The following is a 7,155-nucleotide window of genomic DNA, read 5'->3' as shown; positions in this document are numbered from 1 at the left end:
TTTTTTGAGATGGAGTTTCGCTTTTTCGTGTTGCCCAGACTGGAGTGCAATGGTGCGATCTCAGCTCACCGCAACCTCTGCCTCCCGGGTTCAAGTGATTCTCCTGCCTCAGTCTGCCAAGTAGCTGGGATTACAGACATGTACCACCACACTAGCTAATTTTGTATTTTTAGCAGATACGGGGTTTCTTCATGTTGGTCAGGCTGGTCTCGAACTCCCGACCTCAGGTGATCCGCCCACCTCAGCCTCCCAAAGTGCTGGATTACAGGTGTGAGCCACCGCGCCCGGCCTACTTTTTAACTTTTCTAAATTGAATATTAATTTTTAAATCTTGAGGTTTAAATTATATTTTGTGTTCACAAAAACATATTACACAGACACTAAACAACTCACCTTGACAGTGCCAATATTTAGGTGGAGGAGTACTTAGATTTCTACTGTATTTTGTTTCCAAGGAGTGCTAGGTATAGAAAATGGAATTTACTCAATTTTTAATTAAATATTTTTAAACCATTTTAACTCTCAGGAGATGGGAGAAACAAAAAAATCCATGGAGGATAATGTGATGAAGATAGTTAAAAATTACTTTGTGCTTAGTATGTAGCCCACATGGCTCTCATGTTTTGTTGTTGTTGTTGTTTCTTTGAGACAGAGTCTTGCTCTTGTCACCCAGGCTGGAGTGCAATGGTGCGATCTAGGCTCACTGCAACATCCACCTCCCGGGTTCAAGTGATTCTCCTGCCTCAGCCTCAGAGTAGCTGGGATTACAGGCACCCGCCACCACGCCCGGCTAATTTTTTGTACTTTTAGTAGAGACGGGGTTTCATCATGTTGTTCAGGCTGTTCTTTAGTAGAGATAGGGTTTCACCATGTTTGTCAGGCTGACCTCAGGTGATCCACCAGCTTTAGCCTCCCAACGTGCTGGGATTACAGGCAGGAGCCACCATGCCTGGCCAGCTCTAATGTTTTACATATACTATTTATTTAAATCTCCTGAGAACCTCATCAAATTTTAGAAGTAGAAGAACCACAAAGAAGAGAAAGTGGTGTGTGGGCTACCACAATCTAGTAAAAGTTCTTATCTTAGCACTTCCGTGTTTTCGAAAGTAGTCCAATTACAACACAGTGCCCTGTGTCATACCTATTCATTTATTCATTTACTTTTACAAGTAATATTAAGTTCTTACCATGTGTCAGGCTACAGGGTGGCAAAGAGCCTGGTTGTAGGAGGCCAGTTAGGAGGCTAAAGTACCAATCCAAGTGGAAATGATCGTGCCTGGATTCGAGTCATGGCAATGCAGACACTGAGAAAAGGAGAGATAGATAATTCTAATTCCAGAAATTAGAATTGATGTGACTTGGTAGTAATTCACTGGAAGTAAGGGATAAAGGAAAAGATAGTATCGTCTCCCAGTTCCTCTAAAAAGCGAAGCCTGAGGTCAGAGTTAAGCTGCTAAGAATGCATTTGGTAGGTAGAAGCCCAAAGCAGTGAGAATGAGGAAAAAAGGGAAGTGGGCAAGGAAAGCTGTAGGGAAATGCAGTGTGCTGCATCACCACTCTGGCTCCTGCTTCACAGCAGGATGCAAAAGAGAGACAGCGGGTCACTCAGCAGGTATGTTTGTTCAGCACACAAGACTCCTCAGAAGGCCTGCAAAGAACAAATACACCCTGAAGTAATCAACAAGAGACAGAAATGAGGGGTAATTGCCAAGTCCTTCTGTCTTCTATCTGCAAAGGCAGCCCATGGTTTGGCTCTGTGTCCTCACTCAAATCCCATCTTGAACTGTACTCCCATAATTCCCACGTGCTGTGGAAGGGACCCAGTGGGAGACAATTCGAATCATGGGGGTAATTTCCCCCATACTGTTCTCATGGTAGTAAGTCTCATGAGATCTAATGGTTTTATCAGGGGTTTCTGCTTTTGCATCTTCCTCATTTTTTCTCTTGCTGCCCCCACCATGTAAGAAGTGCCTTTCACCTCCTGCCATGATTCTGAGGCCTACCCAGCCTTGTGGAAATGTAAGTCCAATTAAACCTCTTTTTCTTCCCAGTCTCGGGTATGTCTTTATCAGCAATGTGAACACAGACTAATACAGAGAACCTAAAGCGGGGGTAGAGCTGTAGAAGGTGATGATGAGCATTAAATTTTGTATATGTTTTATTGACTCTTACATGTTGCCGAAAGGGAAATCTGCAGTAGGCAGTTGAATGTCAATGGAGTCTGGAGCTCAGGAGAGACAAAGCCAGGTGACAGAAAGATGGTTGTCATTATAGAGCGTGTGCTAGGCTGTGCCACCCAGAACCCCCTTTTAGGGTTGAAGCACTCATTCCCCAGCTGCCAGGACTTCAGCCCACTGATGGCTCACAGCTCAATTCTCCTGCAAGAATGACCTTTTATCAAAGGAAACTGACTTACCCGAGTTGATGTGCCTACCCTGTGCATCCAATGGCTGGTTGACATGGGGTTACAAAGGCCTGTCCCCTTTGCTTCAATTCAAGTCATCGCTAAAGGCCATCCCAGCCCTAGAGTTCCCTAGAATTGGATGATGCCACTGTTGTATCTACAGTAGGTCCTCACTTAAAGCGAATAGGTTCTTGGAAACTACGACTTTAAATGAAATGATGTACAACAAAACAATTTTTCCCCTCATCAATGTTATAAAGAAAGAATATCGCACCAAACAACTTTATTGGAGGGCCTGCTGTACATCTTTTAAAGTCACAGTTTCCAAGAGCCTCCTTCATGCCAGCCCTGGTGTAGCTTCTAAGAGCTTTTCCCAGTTCACCACCTGCATTCGAAGCTCCGTGTCAGAGTCTCCCAGGGAACTCGAGGGAATGAAAATTCTAGGTAGACAATTCTTTCAGGAAGCTTGCCTTTGACAATGGAGGAGGATTCCTGAAGAGGGGTATGGTTGAAGGAGGATTTTTTTTTTTTTTTAATTTGGAAAGATAAAGCTAGTTGAGAGGGAAGAATTAAAGATTCTAGGTAGAAAACGACCTAGAGGGAATGGGATCCAAATCACAGAAAGATTGCCTGTTTTAAGAAGAAAGACATTCCCTGTGATGAGAATATGGGAGAGGGAGTGGATCAGTGTGAATGTAGACAAATTTATTTTCACTGTAGGAAAGGTCTGATCATTCACTGAGAGTAAGCGGGATGGAGACTGGGAAGACAGAAGCTTGAAGACAGCAGGGAATGCTAGAAATTGGCTTCGCGGACACTGGCGGGGAGAGTCGCTTGGAGGAATGTATCAGAATTGCCGAACAGTGCTGAAAGCGGGGTTGAGAATGAGGTCAACAGGAATTTATAGTGGCAATCATCATTGCACTAACCATGGTATAATTACTCACAGGCCTGCTCAGCACTGTGCCTGACAAGCTGAGGATACACTAAATGTTGAACGACGGAACAGACCCAGTTTAAGTGAGCCCTCCAGTTAAAGGGCCACATGTTCTCTGCCATCATAGTTTCATCAACAAAAAGTCACATTACATCTGCCTTGGGTCTATTTCTCTCTGATATTTTTAGTCTAGAGAAACACTGAGGTGGTTTCCCTGCTTTTGTGCAAGTTTGTCATGTTTTATCTGTATGCTTTGTAATGCCTGTATGCATTAAGTTGTTTTCCTAAGATCACTAGACTGGGCAGATCAGAGCTCAAGCTTGCAGGTCACCTAACTCCCATTCCACACACTGTGCTATGAGATATGCTGTGTAAAACTGCCAAGTAGTTCCAGAAGATTCAGCAGGCCTTCAGTATTACCTGTCTGCCTGTCTTCCCACCTCCCTTGCTGCCTGCCTCCACCTTTCCTCCCTCAGACCTCTTGGAATCTTTTCTGACCTTCCTACTAAGCTGTCCCCAGCTTCATTATGTTCAGCCCTCATTTGCACATGCTCTTGACACCTGGTGTTTGGTGGCAGAAATGGCTGATAAAATTCCACGCTGATTAATTTCATGTTTAATCTAACTGATACTTCTGTAGCCTTTGCAAATAACCTTTTTGAACAAAAACGGCAATGGCTCATTCCAAACCCGATCAAAGAGGTATGCATGACTCACAGCCACTAAATAAACATTGATGCCTGATGGCAGTAATATGGCTATTTATATTCAGAGCCTGATTTAACCAGTGGCATTCCTGTAATAAGATAATAAGCATGAGCTGTTTACTAGAAAAAAAGGAGAGTCTGTGGTGCTGGTGTTCAATAAAATCTCTTAACAGGCAAATGAGTCTCTGAAATTGGTTGGCAAATACATCCGCAATGAGATGTGCTAATTAGCTGCTGTTACTGATTTTCTAAAATAAAGAGTTTAAACTTAGATTAGTCCTGAAATTTAGTACAATAAAAAATACTGGATAAATGATATTATGTTGAGAGTCTTACAGATTATGTTTAAGATAAGTCCAGCAATACAATTAAGAAAAAAGAACTCTGCACCTAAATCATTAGATTTTTTTTTTAAAGACTAAGAAGAGGTTGTAAATGTGGAGAATTATAAGCATAGATATGTGAATCTCACGTTCCATTTTTTCTGTTCAGAGAGCATCTGTAGGTGATCCTCTTCGCCACAGTGGCAGGGACATCTATTTCTATCAGAACTTTTATTTTTAAATAGGAAGAGCAAAGGAATGCAAGAATTAGCTTATTAGTATTTGGGTAGCCATTAAAAATTGATGAACCTATTCAGAACCAAGACCACAGAGGTTCTAGGTAAGCGTGTGGGAGACAATTATTCTGGACTCAGAAATAAATGATCAAGGTATCAAGCATGTAAGGCCTCCCCCAGCATCTTCCCCCCAGCATCAGAAACTTGCACCTGCTTCCTTTCTCCTGCTATCGCCCCAGGCAGCAACTTCCAGCTGCTAAGCATTCATCTCAAACCTCCATTGTAGCTGCTTTCTTCACCACATGGGAATGAACTATCTGTTGGGACTTCCTACTTCAAGTAGTGAGAAAATCTTAGGAGATTTCCAAATTTTTTTTTAATTCATATATTACTTCTAAAGAGAAATGGATGGGTAATAAGAGGACTCAAGTTGTGTCTCCATCATAATTTTTTTTCAAAACAAGTTTGAATTCAAGGACCTGTTGTTTGAGTTTAGGTGGTTGAGATGATGTTTGTTTTCCCAGAGCAAATGGTTTTTTCAAAGCCAGCTAGATGGGCAGATGTCAGTGCTGCAGCCCCAAAGTGGCTAAAGTTCCTAATGTTAGCAATGAGTTAATTCATTCGTTTGGTTTCTATTTATCTACAGTTAAACAGATAAAAGTTGATTATTTGTTTTAACTAAGATGTTCAATTCTTATCGGAGTCTTTAGTAACCAGAGTTAATTGACTATATTTATCTTTGTTTCCATTTGACAGTGGGGGATGAGGGGATGCCCCGTTAGGTAGCAACTTTTCCAGCTATTACTGGGACCCAGAACTGTGGGTAACACCCTCACATACGCTAGCAAGTAATTGAAATTATTAACAGAATCCTAAGTCATGAACATGTGGTCTTCCTTATATTTTTCAATGGTATTACGGTTCTTTTGAAACCAACTCTAGCTGGCTTAAGACAAAAAGGAATTTACTTGTCAAAGGATATTAGTAATCTCACAAAATGTACAGGAAGAGTTGAACAGCCACACCTCAAAAGTGTAAGAACAACAGTTCCAAAGACACAGAAACAAGAGTTTTTGGGACTTATTCTGCTTTTGTAGTTTCGCTACTTACATCTCCTGGCTCCTTTGTTTCTCTTTTCGAGATTCCATATTCTTAGACAAAAAAAATCTAATCGGTCCAGTCTGACTCAAACAAATGACCTGAACCAATCAGTTGCGACTAGCAGAAGAGTAGGTCAGTATCATACGGCATAGATACGACTTCTGTAGAAGTCCCCAGTGAATGGGGGCTATCGTCACTGGGCAGCAAACCCAAGGGTCCACTGTACCCAATGCTCCTCCAAGTGCCAGTCCACAAGACCATTTGACACTGGATCAGGAGGAGATAAGTAGCTTGCACCAGTATCTAAATCAGCTCACTGCTTACATCATTGAGAAAGTCTTGCTATTAAAAAAAAAAAAAAATGCTGAACTAAAGATCATGTTTAGTGGCATAGTACTTATCTTCTTACGGATTAGTAGCAAACAGTTTGCTGACAGGCACTGCCTGTGGCCCACTCCATGAGCAACAGTCTCTTCTGTTTAGTACTCATCAAGAACATGTGCTTTGAAGCCACCTGGGTTTTAGTTCCTGCTATACTTAATAGCAAAATGACCTTGACCAAATACCCCTTGCTTCATGTTCCTCATCTAAGTTGGAGATAACAGTACTCCCATATTAGTCAGGACTCATTCAATTATAGGCAGCACAAATGTAAACTACAAGGTTAAATCAGATGAAATTCTGACATTCAACCTGCAAAAATGACATTTTCATATGGTTAAATCTAATAGCTTAAGCAAAAGGAAATGTATTGGTTTTGAAACTGCAAAGTACATTAGTGGGGGTAGGTAGCTCAAATGAATCCAAGACTCAAATGAATAAAGAGAAGCCCTCTATTTCCAGTAACAAGCATTGGATCATATGGCATATGAGGACTCTAACTGGTCCTACTTTGGTCATTCTCCAAGACCCTGGTCTAATCACTGGCCAAAGGGACATGACATTTCATGATTGGTCAGGCTTGCGCTTGGGAATAAGTAGGGCACTATGATTAATAGATTGAGAGTCCTGTCAGATAAACCCTATCTGTCTTGGTCAGTTATATCTCTGGTCCCTAGCACATAATAGTTACCAAAAAGATTAGGTAAGTAAATGATTGGGAAAAGGGTATTGCACAGTTTCCTGTCAAAGCAGCAGCAGACAGAAACAATAGAATTCAATGGCAAATGCCTACATCATATGGTTAAGACTACATAAGAAAGTGATACACATGAGACAGAGACTAGCACATAGTAGCATGTTTACCTGCAAAATAGATCAGGCAAGCATTGGAGCCCATATTTTCCGTGTAGAGACTGGCACATAGCAGGCACCCAGTTTTCTTGATTGACTGAGTCAGTTAAAAAGTGAACTCGGCCAGGTGCAGTGGCTCGTGCCTATAATCCCAGCACTTTGGGAGGCCGAGGCAGGTGAATAACAGAAATTTTTTTTTTTTTTTTTTTTTTTT

General features: G+C 41.6%; 1 long non-coding RNA gene across 2 annotated transcripts in view; it reads right to left on the bottom strand.

Moving 5' to 3' along the window:
- Positions 1 to 1,196: 1,196 nt before the first annotated feature.
- LOC108544639 (uncharacterized) overlaps positions 1,197 to 7,155 on the bottom strand; it is a 248,375-nt gene continuing 242,416 nt past the window's right edge. For both annotated transcript variants that reach the window (XR_001889905.1, XR_001889906.1), the window contains one exon: positions 1,197 to 1,304. This is a non-coding gene — a long non-coding RNA (uncharacterized LOC108544639). The remainder of the gene's footprint in view (positions 1,305 to 7,155) is intronic.

The sequence above is a fragment of the Rhinopithecus bieti genome, unplaced genomic scaffold (genome assembly GCF_001698545.2).
Source record: "Rhinopithecus bieti isolate Rb0 unplaced genomic scaffold, ASM169854v2 scaffold_21703, whole genome shotgun sequence".
NCBI classification, from domain to species: domain Eukaryota; kingdom Metazoa; phylum Chordata; class Mammalia; order Primates; family Cercopithecidae; genus Rhinopithecus; species Rhinopithecus bieti.
The sequence above is the reverse complement of the archived record's forward strand: the minus strand, read 5'-3'. Positions and strand labels throughout refer to the sequence as shown.